At 38.1% G+C, this 20,531-nt stretch overlaps 1 protein-coding gene and 1 long non-coding RNA gene across 18 annotated transcripts in view; both read right to left on the bottom strand.

The window, feature by feature from the left end:
- Window positions 1–20,531, bottom strand: part of Slc8a1 (solute carrier family 8 member A1) — a 363,798-nt gene that overhangs the window by 199,007 nt on the left and 144,260 nt on the right. The gene's annotated exons all lie outside the window — the stretch shown is intronic.
- Window positions 13,200–20,531, bottom strand: part of LOC125617199 — a 10,292-nt gene continuing 2,960 nt past the window's right edge. The window contains exons 1-2 of the long non-coding RNA XR_007348107.1: window positions 18,508–20,531; window positions 13,200–17,334 (exon numbers count right to left, since the gene is read on the bottom strand). The exon at window positions 18,508–20,531 is cut by the window's right edge and continues 2,960 nt beyond it. This is a non-coding gene — a long non-coding RNA (uncharacterized LOC125617199). The remainder of the gene's footprint in view (window positions 17,335–18,507) is intronic.

Here is a 20,531-nt window from a genome sequence, read left to right as displayed (position 1 = left end):
GATTCCAGTCATATCCCAAAACTTTCAGGATCTGATTTTAATTCTGAGTAAAATAAGGATATTGTGCTAAATCATTTTTTTTTCTCTTTCTCTGGAAGATGTTCTCTACAAAAAAAGAAAATGCAAAAAGATAAATATTTTAGTGTTAAAACTTAGGAAGCACCTATTTTAAAAGGGAGACAGAATAACAGAGCAGAGCCTCTGAAGAGTTCTGCTGTGAATAAACTCTTTAATTATATATTTCCTCAATCTGTTGGGCAGTAGGATGACCTTCTTCCATCCCATCTTTTCATGCCCATTACCTATGAACATGAATATCAACTACATGCCAGTACTCAGGTCAGGTGCAGCGACAGAGGCCCCACAGAGTCCATAGTCTTACAAGGGAGAAAGGAGGTCTATAATGGCTATGTAGGAAGATGGGAGTACAGCAGATGGACAAGGGGAGAGAAGGGCAAGGAAAGCTTCCCTGGAAAACAACTGACCAAGGCCTTAAAGAAGACATTTAAGGAAGAAGAAGGGGTCAGCTAAGGGTATGGCATGAAAAACATATTCAACTAAAGGTATTTAAAATGTTGAGATGTTAGCAGCATAAAAACTAAGAAGGAGCTGAGAACTATTCCAGGAAATGGGGCAATCAGGTAAATTTCACACAATATTTTTCTGGGTTTTTTTTTTTTTGGCAATTTTTTAAATAGTGTCAAGAACTGAGTTCATGCCAATGTAGATTGAGGAAGATGCATTGGAGAAAATTAGTCCAAATTTGTAAAAAATCTCTATCCAACCCTCTCCCTGCCCCCACAGACATGAAAGGAAAGAGACAAGAAAGCAGATCACCCCAGGGGTGCACTACAAACATGCAAGAGTGGTTTGGGCTCCAGAAAGCTCATCTTTGAGTACGACACCCAGATTCACTGTTTATTTTAAAGTAAACTGTTAGAAAGCAAAATGTCCGGGAGAAATGCACTCAAAAGAGCCTCTGTTGAGAATAACCAGTCTCATGATTTAAATGGATGAGGGAAAAAAAATCACAAAACTTCAGGTATCCTAGTGGCCTCAGTCTAGGTCAATCTAGCCCAATGTATACAGTTTAAAATGCTGAGGTCAGGCCTGCCAGGAAACTCTCAGAATTGGTCTTAGGCCATGTTCCTAGTAGGATAAAATTCCCATATGGAACCCAAGAGCTCTTGAACCTGATACCCAAATTGGACATTCCACATGGTAACAGGCATGTGACATCACAGGGTGCTCATTTCCTGTGACTCGCACATTACCAACAAAATGGCACAGATCTGGATATGCAAGCTGTTGGGAACTCTGGAAGCCAGCTTCAGGATGTTGTTGGTCTGTTTGTTTTTAAAAAGAGGGAGGATGTTCTAAGCCATGGATTTTCAAATTTTATAACTGGTTCAGAGGGAGGAGATGAAGCAGTAAACCTTCACTTTAGGTCCTGTTTCTTCTGCTCTCAGATCCCTTACCTCTCCCACATGCCCTAAAAGGAATCAGCACACCTCTACTGCATCAATAACAGGCGCATTTAAAAATAAGCATGCTCGTAAAATGTTAAAGGTGTTTTGTAAATTATATTTCTATTTATTTGCCAAAGAAATTGGAGTGCAATAGAGAAGGAAACATATTTTTATCTCTTAACTATGTAGAGAAATAGCCAGAAGATTCCTGTGAGCAATACAGCCCAAGGAAAATGTCAGTGGAAAAAAAAAATCATTCTGTTAAGAACATAAAAGATGTTACCTTTCAACTTTGAGGTGGACAGAGCCATTGATTTATTTCCAGAGGTGTCAGTCAATGAATTAAAAATAGAAAGAAAGAATGAAAGAAATCTGTATTCAAGTATTTGAGTCAATATCCCTTAAAATAATCAGAAAATCTGCGTTTTTTAAAAAAACACCTGATTTCCTTGAACAATTCCCAACTGGACTGTTCAGAACTAGAAAGAGCTGGTTTAAGACTCTGAATTGATATATTTCTCAGTCTGACTCTTCATCTCTGCACTGAGGCTGTCATAGTTTTATTTACTGCAAACAGTAAGGAGTGGATGGAGTAAGTGATAGACTGCTGATCCTTGCCCTCCCGCAGTTACCACATGAGTAGCATTTCCTCCATGCTACTCAAAGTGGGTTGTTATCACTGGAAACTTAGAAATATAAGTCCTCTGGCTCTACTCAGACTCCTGGAGGAAGTGAGGCTCAACATTCAGTATGGCAACCAACACATCATGGCCAGGGCCCCATTTCTCCCAGGCCACAGCCAGCCTTCAGGGTTATTTTGACCCTTCCAGGGAACAGAGCAAGATGAGAGGATATTTTACTCTATTCCACAGAGCTCTTTCTCTAATGGAATTTACAAGTCTGGCCTTTCAAGTGCAGTCCCAAAAATGGAATGTAAGACACAGGAAGGCTGAGAGGGAAAAAAATCCAAGCGCCAAACAGAGAAGGATGACCTGCATGGCTAAACTGTTTTGTCTGCATCCTCTCTCAAGGCACCAAAATTTACAGACGATAAACTAAGGGAAGGGAAAAATATCCTGTAGCTCAGTGATCTTTCAAGTTTGGAATAATTTTAAATTGAGCAATAATCTGAGCATATTTTCAAACAGCATCCGTCTGGGTTCCACCAAGTTTCAGTCTGACTTTTATTCCCCTGAGTAATCAGCCCACATGCAAGCAAGTTAGCAGGGGGAGGGGAAAAAACACTTATTTTGTTTTCTGTTTCCCACATCTCCTTTTGTATATTCGTCAAAGTACAATATGCAACAGGAACACACCCAGAGCACCAACGTAAGAGGCAGCATTTTGCATAGAAGGTTGGGTTGTCTGCTGTGCCTGGATTCAGAAGCCGAGTCTATTATTTACCAGGTATTTGAAATGTGACAACTTACCCTTTCGGGACCCATTCATTCATTCATTCATTTACTCATTCACTGAAGAGTTATGATGTCTTTTATATATCAAAAAGCATTACAAATATTACACACCCAGTGAACAGGACCCACACTCTGATCCCACCAAATAAACTTTCCAGAAGTCAAGACAAAATAGCAATTAAACACACACACACACACACACACACAAACGTGAGTGTGTGTGTGTATGTGTTTGCATGAAGAAAAGTAAAGCAGGGTAATGGGGATGGAAAATGAGTAAAGGTGAGGCACTATTTGAAACTTAATGAGTAATAGAGGTCTCTTTGATATGTAATCAGAGGGCTGAAAAAATGTGTGGCCATCTGGGGAAAAAAAATAGTAGAGGGAGTACCAAGTGCAAAGGTCCAGATGCAGAAGTGAGTCTGGAGTGGTTGGAGCACCAGGGTGGCCAGTGGGGCCAAGAGGGATAAGAGAGGAAGAGAGTAGGAGAGACCACGTGGAGATGTAACTAGGAGCTACACTACATGGAACCTGTGCGTCATGGTACTTCTTTTTTTATTTTTTTAAGTATGATAGAAACCCATTGGAGTTGTTTAATCTATTGAAGCTGGGGAATGCTAGGATCTTGCTTATATTTTAAAGGATCATTGCCAGGTGTTCAGTGAAAACTCACTGTGGGGGTGACAGGAAGGAGTTGGATCACTGACAAGAAAGGAATTGGAGGAAGAAGAGATGATGGTGGCTGAGACAAGCTGTCGAGGTGATGAGAGACGGGAGTAAGACATTGTTTGAAGGAGGAGATAATCAATTTACTGATAAAGGGAGCCATAAATGAATGCTAAGTCTTAGACCTGAGCAACTAAATAAATGGTAATAATATTTAGGAAAATCAGGAACCCAGAGAGAGAACTAGGTTTGGGTGAGGAAAGGAGTATAAATCAAGAGTTGCTTTGGATGGGTTAAATATGATATACTTAATTCCTAATCTTTAAATTAGGTACCTCATGTAGTATTTAGAGCATAAAGTGGAGTTAAGAGTTGTGAAGAACTTAGCACAGTGTAAGGCATGTAAGGAACACTTGGTAAATTAATAGTAATATTGTAGTATCTTAGTCCTTTGGGGAAACTAGATATTTTCTCAGGCTGGGAGAAGATTATTTAAGAATGATATGACTAGTTGCCAAGTTTGCAATAACAAATAGGGGGCAGTGCCATTGCAGCATTACTTAGAGTAAAAGGGACACGCCTTGCTTCTTCTAAACAATAAATTTAACCACATAAAAAGCGGAACCTCTTTGAGAATGTCATATGCCAGGCTTCCTCCCACCACAGGGCTTCTGCATGTACCATCAAAGAAGTCAGCATGGAACCAGGAAGAGAACCCAGACAGCTGGTGTTCGGTGACTAGCTTCATCCCTTGGTTATATGTGTGACATACAGATTAGTTAGTTAATCTCTCTGACCTTTAGTTTCCACATCTATAAAATGAGCATAAAACTCACTTCACAGAGCAGTTTGAAAGATCCAATGAGAAAATACAATTTACTTTGAGTGAGACAAAATTTTTCTTTCATTGTGTATAACATTTATTGGTTTTAATGAAATTATACTACTGATTTATAAATAAATGAGATTAAATACTTTCAAAATATTGTGCATTGATGTAATTTAAAATTCTTTTTAAAAAATGTCAGAGCTGTATTGAACACAAAGAAAGCTCTTTAGGCATGTTTACCTATCTCCTAGCCTATGACACTCTTTTATCTTGGAAGTTAAAACTAAGTCAATGCAGCAGTCCATTGCCCATGGTGGGCTCCTATTTCAATTAAGCACAGTAACCACCTTTATTCATTAACCTTAGGGAACTAACTGTAGGGGTCGTCTAAAAAGAAGAGTGACAAGTACTTTGATATATCACCTTTTCATTCTTCAGGACAAAAGCATCTGTTATTATTTCCATTTTATGGATTTGAAAACCAGTTTAGAAAGATCAAATGTGAATGTCAACACAGTTTTATGATTCATCTTGAATTTAACCTAGGATTTCCCTAATTTCAATGTTCATATATTTTCACCTTTAAATCAAGCACATCACTAATAGTAAAGATAGGCCAATTAAATAAAACAATTTCTGCATACATAGTTTTTAAACAAGGCACACTGGAAATATAAGTAATTTAAATTCAAATTTAAATAACATAATTTAAGCCTTTAAAATAAAATAGGTTGCATTTGTTTCAGGGCTTGGATATGTACTGAAGGAAGACTGTGAATAATTTGAGTGTCAGAGAGAAGTTAGGGACTTGGGTTTTCAAGTTTCACATGAGCGGTAGTGTTTTTATGCCCTGGAAGACAGCATGGGGGCCAGGAGAAATTGTGGTGGGCAGAAAAAAGGCTGAGCTGCATGTGAGAAGATCTGGGTTCAAACTACAATTCTCACCAGCTGGAATCTGCAGAAAAGTCTTCTCTCTGAAGATAAAACCACCTCCTCTAAGAACAAGGGGCCAGTTTAGCTGACAGGGCAGGTTTCTTCCAGATCTGTGATTTGCTGGTTTTGAGAACCATTGCAGAAGATCTCTGTGTTTCCAAAAAGGAAATATCAACTGTCCCATCCCATCAAAGAACCTATTTATTGTTGCAAACATTTCAAATGTCAAACCATTTGCATCTAAGAAAAAAGCATTCTCTTCCAGTGCTTAAATTCCTAACTTCTAGGGAAAAAATAATAATCTACACAGGAAACACATCTCACAGATAGAAGGTATTTTGTCAGCAAATATTCCATTCTCAGTGGTCACTTTTCCCAGGGAATTAGATTAAGTCAGGGTTAAGAGTGTCCTCACAAGCATGGGGATGGGCAGGCACAGTGACTCAGGCCTTTTTTAAAAATATTTTTTAGTTTTCAATGGACCTTTATTTTATTTATTTATATGCAGTGCTGAGAATTGAACTCAGTGCCTCCCACATGCTAGGGAAGCGCTTTACTACTGAGCCACCACCCCAGCCCCAGTGTCTCAGGCCTTTAATCCCTGCATCTTGGGAGGCTGGGGCATGAGGATCCCAAATTCAAAACTGGCCTCAGCAACTTAGCAAGGCCCTAAACAACTTAGTGAGGCCCTGTCTTAAAATAAAATAAAATAAATATGGGCAAAAGATGTGGCTCAAATGCCCATGGGTTCAATCCCTGGTACAAAAAAAAAAAAAAAAGTGTAAGGACAGCTCTTGTAGGTATCAGTGACAGAACAATAAACTAATTTTTGGTGTTTTTACCAGAGATAAAGAAGAGCTGCACGAAAATATGTATGAAAGAATTGGGTGCAGTCCCCTCCATGATCACAAATGTGTGCATCATAGGGCTGTTACACTACTGTCCATCTGTCCATCAAGAACAGGCTTCACTTGTTTTGTCACACATTGAACTAATGGAGAGAAAAAATGACTCAGAATGAATGAATCTTCCCACTGATAAGGGATTTCCTGATTTTGTAAGACCATGGACTTTTCGAGGATCTGATGAATTTGTCTCTGCTTCCTCCACAAAATGCATGGAAGTACAAGATTGTCCATACACTTTTAAGGGCTTCATAAATTCCTTCAAACCTATCCTAGTTTTTCATGCACTAAGAGGGTAAGAATTCCTCATTGGAAATGAAGAAAAAAATAGGCATTTATGACAGTAGACATAATTCCTGCAAAATACAAGTAAGTGAAGGACAAACTGGTTTTCTACCAAATAGTTCAAGTCTGAAAGGACTGAGACCATGTATTCATCATATTTGTTTTCTCAGCAGCACAGTGTCCTGACCACAGAGTGAGGAAAGGGAGGTGGGGAGAGGGAGGAAAGGAGAGAGAGAAAGAAAAGACATGAATGATTTGGGTATTTCTGTGGGAGAATACTATTTAGAAATAAATTCTGCTGGAGTGAAAGAGAAGCAGAATAAAAACTTCATGTGCACAGAGAAATCAAAGCACAAATCCAAATCCTGTTCCTCCTCTAGCTTAGCTGATGGACCTTGGGTAAGTTCCTCTCTGCATCTTGGCTGCCTCCTGCATGGCATGGGCACAGTGAGGAGCTAACGTCTGGCTCAGAGGAAGTGGTCTATGGGGAGGAGTTACCCACAACCAAGACAGCATTTCCTACGAAAGTGGCAGCCTTAAAAGAATAATTCAGACAGTAAACCAAATCAGGAAAGAAAAACATTATCATCTTTAGAATTATATGGTAATTCCAAAAACTTGAGTTTAATTTACAAATAAAAATAGCTTGAATAAAGACAAAAAAAGAAATATAATATTTACTCATCAATAAAGAGTTGTTTCTGTTTCCCTAAGAATATTAATAGCAAATTAATATTAAAATAGAACTCCAAATTAATGAAAAATATTAGCAGAGATCATTTTAAAAATCACAGATTAGAATCCTGGCATTTGTTGTAGACCATGTATTTTCATGAATTCATAGTTTAGCCACCTTGTTTTCACTAGTTACATTGCATTTGTTTTCTCACTAGAATATCAGTGCTTAATGTGTTACATATATCATAACTATGAGTGTTATAAAATCCACTTCAAGCAATATAAAATTCTTTTAAAGCTATGTTATCAACAGTGTCATTTATCTATTTCCATGTTATCAATAATGCCATTTATGTATTTCCAATGACTACTTGTGTGTTTATAATTTCTCCAACCAGGCAATGCTTCCACAAACAAACTAGCAAACAAATAAAAGGCATTTATGGTATAACTGAACTATTACCCTATATGGAAATTTGGCATAACATTCATCTTATATATTATTTTAAGAATAATATGCCTCTTTTTATCTGGTTGTATACATAGTATATTCACACCAATTTGTGTCCTCATATCTGTACTTTGGATAATAATGATCATGACATTCCACCATCATTAATAACCCCAAGCCCCCTCCCTTCCCCTCCAACCCCTCTGCCCTATCTAGAGTTCATCTATTCCTCCCGTGCTCTCGCTCCCTATCCCACTATGAATCAGCCTCCTTATATCAAAGAAAATATTCAGCATTTGTTTTTTTGGGATTGGCTAACTTCACTTAGCACTAACTCTATCCATTTACCTGCAAATGCCATGATTTTATTCTCTTTTATTGCTGAGTTGATATGCCTCTTATTGTACAAATTGAAAGATGCTATAAAGTCACAAAACCTAACTAGCACTTCACGAAACTGTCGAGTATTATTTCTTGAGAACCAGTAGTAAGCCAGACTGGCTGGTAGTCATTTTATATATTTTTTTCTTCATCTTCAAGGTATTCCTGCAAAGAAGATGTTATAACTATTGTCATTTTACAAATGATGAAAACAGGACTTCAGGAGATTATGGAGGCTTGTCAATAAGCATGGGGCAATTATGTGACAGAGTTGAGAAGTCATGCGAGTTTATCCAAACCTCAGGGTTATGTCCTTATTCCATTGCTCATAATGTACAAGATTAAATATTATTATAAGCAATACTTAATACAGTAAGAAAATTTAGATAATCTGAGTTTAAATTATAACCAGATTTTGATCTGGAAATGGAAATGCCTATTGTACTTTGCATCATATTTTATAATATTGGTATGCCAATTATTTATATCAGAGGCCAGTTCTTAACTACATAAGGCAGATAATGAATCTGATTTTATTTCTGTATACAGTAGACATCCAAACTCTCACTAAGTGAATGAATAATGATGGGAAGATGATACATGAGCCCTGATCCTCTCATCTCCCACTTCTCACTGACTTCCACTTCCCTAGTTCAGAGTGAGTATAAGTGATGGAGAATATGAAGATAATGTATGCAATCAGAAATCCTAAAAAAGGGGTAGACACATCCACCAGAGAGGCTTCATCACACTACTTCCTCTTCCGGATTAACTTCCTGGACTTCGCATACCTTCTCTTGACATACTATCAGTGTCTTAATCTCCAAATATCATTTCCTTTCTTAGCAATGCATTAGATTTGAGTAGATACTCCTACTCAATGGTGCATTCAACAAACAACTGGAAAAACCTAGATTGCAGTCTAGCTTCTAGCTGGAAGAGACTAAGTACTCACAACAACTCATGGCATACACTAAAACCTGCACCTTTCTCATTCAATTTAAGAAGGACAGGGGCAGAGGAAGAGGAGCTTTGATAAAAACAGTGAAGAGCTTCATGTATTATGTTTGGTGGGTTGGCTTGGGTATTTGTGCTTGTGGAGATAACTGGAATGAAAGATGCAAACCAATAAACTGAAAGAACATCTCTGCTGTTGTAGAATGTGAAGCCATACTAATCCTACTATGATCCTATGTACAACAAATTCAAGTCATGGGGTTTTATGAACAGACTTCTCCCATACTACATAAAATAGGGTATAATGTGTTCATAAATAATTCTTACTCCAAAAGAAACCTAAAAACTAACATAAGGAAAATGAAAAGGTACTTAAAATGAACGTGTCTTAATTCAATCTATCTGATAACTCCACCTAGCCATTGTGACAAGGTATTCCTTTAGAAATAAATAGATCAATGGTTTGCATTTACCTATTTTTACTTTCTTTTTCTTTTCAATTTATTCACAGAAATTTACTAAGCAGCTTGCAGTTGTGTTGGAGTTTGGAGCCTGTGCATTGTGTAAACAATTCAATTTAAGAACATACTCAATTAGGGAATTAAAATAGAGGAAGTTAAATTTAGCCCAGAAAATTAAGAACATTATCTCTGAAATAACATTCTCCAAAGCTAAGAATAATCCATTCTGTTTATTGTGGAGTATGAGATTTCAGTAAGTGTCTCAAATGGCTACCTTATGCTTTCCCATGTTATTCCTTCCATACGGAATGGAGTTTCTATTATTTATACAAACCCTAGTTGAGTTCTCTTCCTATAATCTTTGGGAATTCAGAGAAGCCTGTGACTCATCAGAACTCATTACCAAAAATGGGTGTGGAATTTAATTTCCTAGAGATTATAAAGAATATAGCACACATTTTTTTGTCTCTAAAACATTGGATGTAATTTTGGCTCTGAGCAAAGAATGGCTCATATGGCCTTTTAAGGTGACTTCTTTGTGCACTTAGGATTTAAGCCTCCCAGATTTGGCCTACCCAGCAACTTTCAAAAAGTAATATTGATGTGGTCACATTTTAGTCAGAAAAAAAAATTCTTTTTTTTTCCCCCATAAAATTTGATGACTTTAAGTAAAGCATTACTTAAAATTAACATCAGGATTCCAAGTTATTAGAAATAGGCTCTATGCCTGTTTGTGGGATCCAGGCAGGTTTGTCCCCCTTCTCTAGTCATGTCCATATCAAGTAAGAGCTTTCCAAGCCTTTGTGGCTTATCTGGCCTATCTATAAGGGACCAGGGAGGGTGTTCAAAGCTGGTAGGGTGTGAAGCTCATTTAAGGAAGGTCCACGCCCCAACCTTATTTTTCAAGCCTTATCTTTGACTTCCCGAAGGGGTGGAGGTCTCATAGCCAAGCTTTTGTGTTCCACTTCTGGCTTGATCCTGCTCACCTACAACTTTCTATCCATGATGAAATAATTTGGGAGAGAGGAGAGTAAATCAAATTTAGTGTTGCACCAAAACATTTTTTATGAGAATTCTTGCAGAAATCGTTCTCCAATCTACTCAAAATTTTCCTTTCCCAAATATGTATTTATTGCTATCATAAGCTATGTCTCTGAGTCTCCTTGGGGGCTGACTCTTGAAAGCTAAAGAAAAAAAAATGAAAGAAAGAAAGCAATCTGTCTACAGCCCCTGCTGCCTGTGGTACCACCCTCCCCTCAGTCACTCAACCTTAAAATCATAGCCTTATCTGTGATTAGCTCCAGTTCTTCACAGGCTTTCCAAGGTCTGCTTAATTTTCATTAAGGAAAATGGCTCTAATCCATTATTTGACAATTTCTACCTTCACTTCCCTCCTCCTGTGCCTCATGATGATATTGCTAACATCTAGGACTCCAACGATCTAGGATGATGAGTATGAAAATATTCCCTGGTGCTATAAACTATGAGAAGAATCCTCAAGCAAACCATGGGTATATTATAATCCTACGCCTGAGAATTAAAAAACAAGCAAAGATGCACTTTCTTCCTCCATACTGCCCACATGCTTTCCCAACTGCTTTCCCTATGCCCCCTTCTGTTTTGCCCTTGGGAAAATTTTTCTCCATTTTTCTTTCTCCAACCCATTCCTGATGGCCCTATTGTAACTGCTACTCTGCTATCTATGCCCCCTCCAATAGAAGTAACACCTGTTGAGGTAGGGAAAGCATTCAAAAGGAGCAATTCCTCATGCCCTCCACTTTTCCTGACCCCAAGGAGGAAAAAGAAAGTCAATAATTCATTAGCATGTCATTTTCTTGACAAGGCACAGTTAATTCATAAGTAGCTGAACAATTAAGAACAACACAAAATTAAATAATCTTATACACAAGTCATTTCATTCTTGTGCAGAGGTTTTTATAAGACAGAGTCCCAGAAATAAAATTGCTAGGTCAAAAGACAAATGCCCCTCAAATCCTGCTAGATATTTTCAGATCTTCTTCCACAAGGATTGTTCCAATCTGCAGTATCCCTAAAAATGTCTGAGTCCTTATTTTCTCCCAACTTTGCAATGGAGTAGAATATCAAAGTGCTGCATTTTTGCTAGTCCTATAAATGAGAAATAATTTCTCATTGCAATTTGAATTGACATGATGAATGAGGTCATCCTATGTTCAGGAACCATGTGTATTATGCCTTAACTTGGGTGGGAGGCACTTTGCAATCCATAGCATTATTTTCTTACCTTTAAGTCACACCCTCTGGGCAGCCCACCCATCTGCTTTACGCAGGACAGTGCTACACACATGCTCTGCATGTGCCTGACGGCAAATGTGACCACAGGTGTCAAGCAATGGATAGGTTCAGAAAGCATCACACTTTTCACAGTAGTCTTTAATTACTGACTTGGAGAAGCTGAATGAAGTGTGTGAAGGTGACTTTCCAGAGCACAATAAGGAGGGATTGCTGTTCTATAGATTTACATCTCATGCTATTTTGGGATATTGCCTGGGTGATTTGTCTTCTCTTCCTAAAGTATAGTATTCATAGTTCTGTAAGTTGTGTGAATATTGAGAAAGAAAGAGAGAGACAAAGAGGAGGGGAGGAAGTGGAGGGAAGTGGGGAAATATGAAAACATCCTCACATCAGACCATTAGTGGGGTTTCTAGAACCCCCTTTCTACACCTCATTCATTCAAGTGGCATTGTGTTTATTTTCCACCAACATGTTGTGTTGTGTATTCAGTGTCCCAATGGCATAATCCTCTTTGCTGATTGTCTCTAGAAATATTCCAGGAAAACATTAAAATTAGGCAAGTGTGTCTTAGAGAAGAGGCACAGAGAAGTCTTCCTAAAACAAAATAATAATTGTTACATATAATAAAATTTTCACTGACTATTAATAAGTACCTGTTAAAAGAAGTGTTCTGTTTTCAAATGCCTATGCAAAATACTGGATTAAATAAAGATAAACCAGCGCCAGTATTGCAAGATCTCTCAAAGCCTTTAATATGGGGAAGGACTAATCAGTGTTTTCCACCTAATCTTTTGCAGAATCCTCTTCACTCCTCCCCGCAAACTGATCAAGGGTCTGGTATTGTGGCGAGGTTGGAAAACGATGTGTAGGCAGGGAAGCACCCAAGGGGCCATCCAGAGGAAGCTGAACGCTGAGGACAACACACGATGTTCTCAGTCCCAGGGCCTGTCAGCACTCAGTTTGCTCTTCTCTCAAGGTGGGGTGGTGAACCGTCACAAAGTCACTTGTGGGATGTGCACAGACATTTGGGCTGTCTCAAGGGCACTATCAGAGGGTTGTAACAGACAACACTTCTACAGTGACATGAGAAGCAGCCTAAAAATGACACGGAGTTCTTTTGCAAGACACCATGCAAACCTTGACACTAATCCCTGTTCTTTCTACAGAGGCAAAGCCTCTCTCTTATTGATTGTCATAGACAAACTTGTTTGCATAGGGGTTTGTACTGGGGTCAGGTCTCTAAGTCAGTCAGAATCCAGCTGCACATTAATTTTTGATGTGTGCACATAACGAACACCTGTCTGTTGCTCCAGGTCATCATTTAAATGTCAGTATGTATTCAACCGGCGGTCCCAATAGTTCTGTTTCTTTGGCATTTGCCGTTCTTGGAATCATATACCTTTTCACAACAACAGAGATCTGTCAATGTCACTAAATTATTAACATTTCATCAGGTTCTACAGACCTATGAAGTGGGATTTGTTGGAAAAGTTGATGCTCTGCTTTGCCCCTTTGCTCTTTTGGTCATCAGCATGTACCACACCAGGCACTTTCCTGAGCACACGCACGGAGAAGTGGAAGGGGGGGGGGGGCGCGCGCAAGGTCACTGACAGCCATGCAAACTATTTTTTCTGAGTGCTTGGCCTCTCTCCACAAAACACCCTTTAGATGCCTCCACTGAGCTTGACCTCACCTCAGTGTGGACTATGAGCCCCACCCATCTCCCCTGGCCACCTCAGTCCCAAACATCTCCTCCTATAGGTGTCCAACTTTACACTCACACCACAGTCTACCTCCTTCCTCTCTGAGGGCACCTCTGGTCCTTAACAGCAAAGACCCCAATTCCCTACTGTCCATCTCCTCACACCGATTGCAGGGACTGCCACATGGAAAGGACTCAGCTTCACAACTAAATGACTGGTTGAATCAAGGTGTAAAAACACAATTCCTGTTCTCAAAAACCACAAAAATCTAGTTCAGCTTTTGTAAGCTACTTTAAAATACCTATAATGCATTTATGATGCCTTAGATAAAATTGGATGAACACCTCTACCTATTTTTAAATTATGGAGTCATTTTTAAATTTATCTGTCAAAGATAAACTGGATAACGTTATATGGATTGTATATTGGGTCTCAAAATTGGTCATGGTCCTGTACAGAAAAGGGCCCAAAGATAAAACAAGACTAAAGCACAGCTAGGAGAGATGCTAGCTCTTTGTCTCACTTTGAACCAGCCGGCCTTTTCAGGCTGTCAACTGTCCCCCCCTGCACCTTCCACATGCCTTGATGATGTGAAGAGAAAGCAATGGGAGATGATAGCAGTCATATTTCAGGTTTAATTACAGAAATACACAAACCTTACATCTCCTTAAGCCTCAATCATAAAAAGAAAAGACAAGGTACATGCCATGTCTCCTCTGCTTCTTGTCACCAGCCATCTTGACCTATTGTAAACAAGGACACTTGCAAGCATTCAGGGTATAATTACAAAGCTGCCCAGTTACATCTGCAGAACAGAGCTGTGACAACTTCTATAAATCTAGGTATGTTGAAGTCAAATGTATAAACGACAGAGCTCCTACTTCAGCCGAACAAATAACCAGAAAACCATATGTTTTTATGACAATTTCATACCCTTGAAACGACATTCTAGAAGATACATTTATTTATTTAAAGAAAGGATGTAAACCATTTTATTTTTGTGCTTAATATAGAAGCAAACTTCTCACAATAACTAACATTTAAAATGCAGAGCCACATCACTGGATACTGACCAAATGGATTTGAAACTGGCTTAGGAGGCACTCCTTTGATGCACATCCTTCTCCGATAGGAGAGTGCAGTTGCTACTTCCCTCCTCCCCTTTCCCTCTCTCTTCTGTTTCCTAACTTTAGGGAGATTCAAGCTTCTGGGAAAATGAGATCTTTGTTTTGGAGTTGCATGGTTCCTCTTTGATGCCAGATATGTGATCCTGGTGCAATTGTATAAAAGGAAAAAAAAGAAAATCCATCACAATTTTTTTGGGGCTTGATGAATAACAACAACAAAATACATGCAATTGGAGCAGAAAAAAATAAAAACTAAAAGGCTGGTGAGACCTAGCCATCATCTGTTATGAATGTAAAACTGGAGAAGACATGACAAGCGTCCGTCCACTCATCCATCCATTCATGCATTATTCATTCAAGCAAAATTTGGTAACTGGGGTTTTGAAATCATTCCTCAAATGCATAAAATTAAAATCTGGACAGAATATTAAAAAGAAAAACCTACCACATTGTGCCTACATTTAAATACATCCTAAAAATGTGGTTGCTGAGATATCTGTAGCTCCCATGCAGCATGTTTTCATAGACATCCTGACAGCTAAAGAATACACTAGAGTTTCAGGTACTTGGGAACAAAAAAGACAACACATGTATCATAAAGTTCCCCAATTTTTATTTTCTTTCTCATTCAGGTATAGAGAGAAAAGCAGGGGATTTGGAGTAATAAAAACTTATTTCAGACATGACCCTGTCACATCATATAAATTCCCTTTACTTTGTGAGAACTGAACTGAGGATCAACTAAATCAATTTATGCAATGACGATCTGTTTCATGCATGCATTATTCCATGCATTCACTCACTCAACAACTCCTTTGACAGGCCAGGTACTGTCCTAGGTGCTGGTAAGAACACAAGATTGGGTAAAACCAGACGGGGTCCCTAGTTTAATGGGGTTCTTTGTCTATTAGGCAGTCAGAGACTGATAAAATAACCACACTAATAAATTTATAATGACACACTGAAATGTGTACTCTGAAGTAGGACCATGCTTCTTTTTGCAAGCCTCACAAAGGAACCACACAAAGACAGGGGCACAGGGAAGGTTTTTTTAAGCAAGAAACACTTTATACCTCAGAGGTGAATGAGAGATTACTGAACAAGGGCTGGGGATGGATGGAGGTCCAACAGGTTGTGCAACAGGAGAATAAAATAGGAGAGCAGCACAGTGGTTAGGAGGAATTGAAGGAAGATCAGTAAATGGGCAGGAGAGAAGTGACAGTGAAGCTCAGGGAAGCACCTGAAGTGTAGCTAGATCAAAATTAAATCAGCTGCAAAAACAAACTACACACTTTATTTTGAAGACTGCATGAAAAAAATAACCAATTCTTTAAAAATTTTGGATACTGATTACATGTTGAAAAGACATTTTGAATATGTTGTATTTAATAAAATAGATTATTAAAATTAACTTCACCTGTTTCCTTTTGCTTTTTTTAAGATAACTCCTAGAAAATTTAAAGTTACATATGTGGCTCACATTATATTTTTATTGGGCAGTGCTTTTAGTACATAGGGAGCCTTTTCAGCCTGAATAAACGTCTTTACCCTGAGTGCAATGTGAAGTGTGAAAGTCTTTATGCAAAGAGGGGACGTGCTCATTCCAGCTTCTGGATGGAGGAAGATCCAAAGGCAGCTAGAGGAAAGGGAAGAAAACCAGCCATGTGCCAGGTTAGATCAGGCACGAAGTCTTGCTCACTTGTTGAGGGTCAAGAAGTACAGATAACAGATCTAGAGAGGTTTGAGAGATATTTAGGAAGAAAACATCAACAGACCCTAGTAGTAAACTGCATATGGTATTGAGAACCTTCAAGGGGGCAGTAGTCATGATGGGAAAATAAAGATTTTATTGAAATACATGCTGACATCATAAGTGCTATACTAGAAATATGATCCCAGTGAGTCAGAATACAGAGTAAAAATTAAGGGTGTGCTTCAGATAGCAAAACATATTGCTGATGCTGTTTTGTCTTAAGGTGGGTTTCATTAAAAATCAGGTTCCAACCTCCCATCAAGAAATTGCATCCCCTTAGATTCACTTCATGCTTTTTAACCAGTTGAACTTAAATCAATGAAAACATACCCATTATTGACTCTGTGCAAGAGGCTATGGAAAGACTGCTCTAAGGAGAAAAGGAAAGGTAACCAACATTTATTTAGTTTTCGCTGCCATGTGCCAGGATCTTTAAAAGTTTAACTCATTTAATTCTCCCTAGAACCTTACAAGGTCATGTTATTATCTCCATTTCAGAGATAAGTCAAATGAAGCTCAAAGAGGATAAAAACATTGATAAAAGCTCTATGAATACAAATAGTATTTTGATTTTGCTCCCTACTATGACCAACTCACTACCTAAGTACACTAGATGCTCAGTAAGTATAGGCAGAAAGAATGAACAAAGGTTACACAGTTCACAAGAGGTAGAGTTAAGTTCCAAACCTATTGTGTCTTGATTCAAGCATTATGGTAGAAAGTTGGAGTATTTGAAAAAAAAATAGAATTAAGGATGGCCTATATGTTTACATGTGGTTAGGTTAACAGATATTTATGTAAGAGCTCTCTATCTGTGACAGATGGTTATTCTGCACCTCGCTGAATAATAAGAATAGTTAGCATTTCCTGAGAACTTGCTGTGTGCCAGACACTATTCTAAGCACTTCACTTAACGTTATTTATGTCTCATTCTCAGCAACCCTGTGGGATAAGTACCAGTATTTTTCACATTTTACTATTTTCTCAAACTGAAACACACAGAGGTTCAGTCACTTGCCCAAGGTCACACGGCTGTAACATCACACTCTTAACTATAAGACTTCACATGACACTCTTAACTATAAGACTGAGTCCATTACTCCATAAGACCGTAGTTCTTACAAAAATCTCGCAAATATTTGGGCAAAATCTGCCTTCATGCCATTGGTCCAGTATCCTCTCTTGGGTCCCTACAGCATGACAGTTTATCAGGGTACCCCCTTGTGAAAGGAGGGAATCTAGGTAAATAGTGAGCCCAACATATGGAGAGTCAGAGTAAAATAGGTGTAAAAAGAGCCCGTGGATCTTGTGTGGATCTCATTCAATGAAAAGAGCAATATTTATCCTGAGTCTTTGAATATCCACTTGCAGGAAGCTATCATTTTTCTACGATGACATCAGATAGAGCTGGGAAAATAGGGGAAGCAAGGGGCTTAGTAAGTTGAAGATTTCCCAACAGTAGAAGTTATCTCAATAGGATGTTAACAGTGAATTCAAGAGACCCTTGTTCACTAATGGAGCTTAATAGTTAAGATACTCTCTAAGCACACTAGGCATTAAGTGCTTGCGAGCAGTTCAGATAATGAACTGGATGGTTATGATCCACCGTCCAGGCATTTTATATGTGCTGGTTATTTCAAGTGTCAAATTACAAATTTTCATTCTGGGGTGCATAAGAAGGCTTAGTGCTCTGATTTGTAATCTCTATTTGGCAAATATGAGTCTCTATATGAACACTTCACTTTTTTAATACTTTAAAATTGTCAAGCACATTTTTGCAGAGTTCCTAAAGGAACTTTTAAATTTTGTTGTTGTTGTTGTTTTTGTTTTAAGAAATACTCTTAATAATGCGGTAAAAAATATATCTCAGAACCACAGTTAGTACTTGGCAGTTTGACATAAAGGAACCTCATCTTATTCTTCATCAAGATGGTCTAAGGTGCAATCCAAATCTCCTCATATGGGGCCCTCATGCACGTGGAGCCACACAGCCTAGAGACAGCAGCATGACACTTCTTTATTTAATGCTAGTCACTGGAGTCACTGGAAATTATGACAGAAGACGGATCACCCTATGTGCTAACTGGCCATACATAATGATAGATTGGACTACTCCTGCCTTTCTGGAAACTGTGAAAAGCAACCCTGCCCTTGCTCCGTCATGGAACTCATCACACTGTATTATAATTGTTGCATAACTGCTTGTCTCCTCTGATGGACTGTGAACTCCAAGAGGGCATAATCTGTATCTCTCCTCTTATTACTGCATCCCTACATTCTGGTGATAACCTGGCATATAATAAACATTCTGTACAGAGTCCAGTTAATGAATAAAACTACATTTTGTGTTATATTGAGTGAAGTCAGTAAAATAATAGTTTTAGAAGACATTGTGAATGTAGTGTATTAAAGTGGTATTGTTCACATGTTTTCTGATAGCCTTTAAAAATACACTAGCATTCAAGCAAAAGTAAAAATTATAGTAATTCAGAAATAAGAGCAAGACTAAAAACTGCAGGTTGGTAATAAGAATTGAGATAAATAATAAAAGAGTTAGTAGGGAAAGGGCAACAGAATGTATTTATTTGCAAATGTAAGAAATGAAGAAATAAAAAAAAGGTATTTTATAATATTTGGTCAGATATACTTCATTTTAAATGAAAAGAGGAGGAATTGATACATTGGGAGGAAGTGTGCTATGTGTTCATTTGTTCTGTTTTTGTAACACAAGACCAAAGTACGTTATTTTCAGTTAACCTGAGAAAAGATTCTTTGAAACACATGTAACTCCTTTTATTTCTTTTTTATTTCATTTTATTTTTTTTGTACTAGGGAATTTAATAATCCAGGGGTACTCTGCCATTGAGTTCCTCTATATCTTCAGCTTTTTTTTTTTTAATTTTGATACAAGTTCTCACTGTGTTGCTCAGATTGGTCTCAAACCTGCCATCTTCCTGCCTCAGAATCCCAAATTGCTGGGATTACAGGACATGTCAACATGGCCAGCAAGATTTTTCTTTGAAATTATCTTATTATAAATATTGGATCAGTTTGCCTGATTTAGTTCAAGTTTAAAATAACTATAACTCAAATCAGCTCTTCAAGGATGACTTGTATGGAAGACACTGGAATTGGTTCCTGAAGATGGAAGAAGGCTGTGATAGCTAATGGAGCCCTGGCCTGCTTTCACATTGTTCCCAGGTAAATGACAGAGAATATTCCAATGATTGGGGCAAAACAGAACTTGTTCAACTAAGACATTTTAAATGAAGTTAAAAATTCATCTAGTAATTTGTGTTTCTTACAGGTTCTTTCCTCTTAGAAGAGCAAATTATTTGGAGACTTGGATCAACTTTGCAATATACGTAATGTGCTTTATGCTATGTTATGCTTTTTAAGTTATCTTCACTATCTCTCTTCCTGCCTTCAACTAATATGGGAGAAGTTAACATAACTATTCTGATGTCCCAAAGGTATTTCAAGTTAAACGGCTCAAACAACAAATTGACTTAGCAGGTTCCATGGACCTCCACACCACTCTGTATTTTCTATCCTAATGAATGCACATTTACTCAAGATGGAACCTTGGAATCATGTTTCCTTCCAGGTCTTTCTCCTGCCCTCTTTCCTCACCTTCCCACATCTTTCAGACACCAAAGCAAATCAATTCTCTTTTTCAAATATGCTCTAAATCCATGTCCACCTTTCTACTCCCATTACCACTTTCTCTAAAATTTAAATAAATCCTTAATTGGCTTCCTTCAGCTGGCTTTCTCTTCAATCCTTCCTCTACATTATACCATGATTACCTTTCTAAAATAATTCCTGAGCATATCATTTCCCTGCTTATAAATTTGCATAGCTCTGTTACTTAAGTTACACCTCCATAGAACAGCAGGATCTAAGTGCTTCCCATGGGGCCCCACCCACCTTTCCAGGATCATCTCCTCTCCACCTCTTGGTTTACCATTTACAAGTGCCTGTCCAGAGCACACAATCTGTAAATATGCAAATGACAGCAGGAGCAAACAATATTTCTATGGCTCTATTTGTAACAATCTGAAGGAATGGCAAGTCCTTTAAATTCCCCACTACTAATTCTTAGAGATCCCAAAGCAAGATTATTTTTCTCCTCCAATCAACTAGAATCTGATTGGATAATCTTTTTTATCATGTTTTATACCAGTCGGATGTAATTACCTTATGGAAACTGTTTGTATGTATATATATATATATATATATAT

The sequence above is a fragment of the Marmota marmota genome, unplaced genomic scaffold (assembly GCF_001458135.2).
Source record: "Marmota marmota marmota unplaced genomic scaffold, marMar, whole genome shotgun sequence".
NCBI classification, from domain to species: domain Eukaryota; kingdom Metazoa; phylum Chordata; class Mammalia; order Rodentia; family Sciuridae; genus Marmota; species Marmota marmota.
This window is presented reverse-complemented; position numbering and strand designations above follow the sequence as displayed.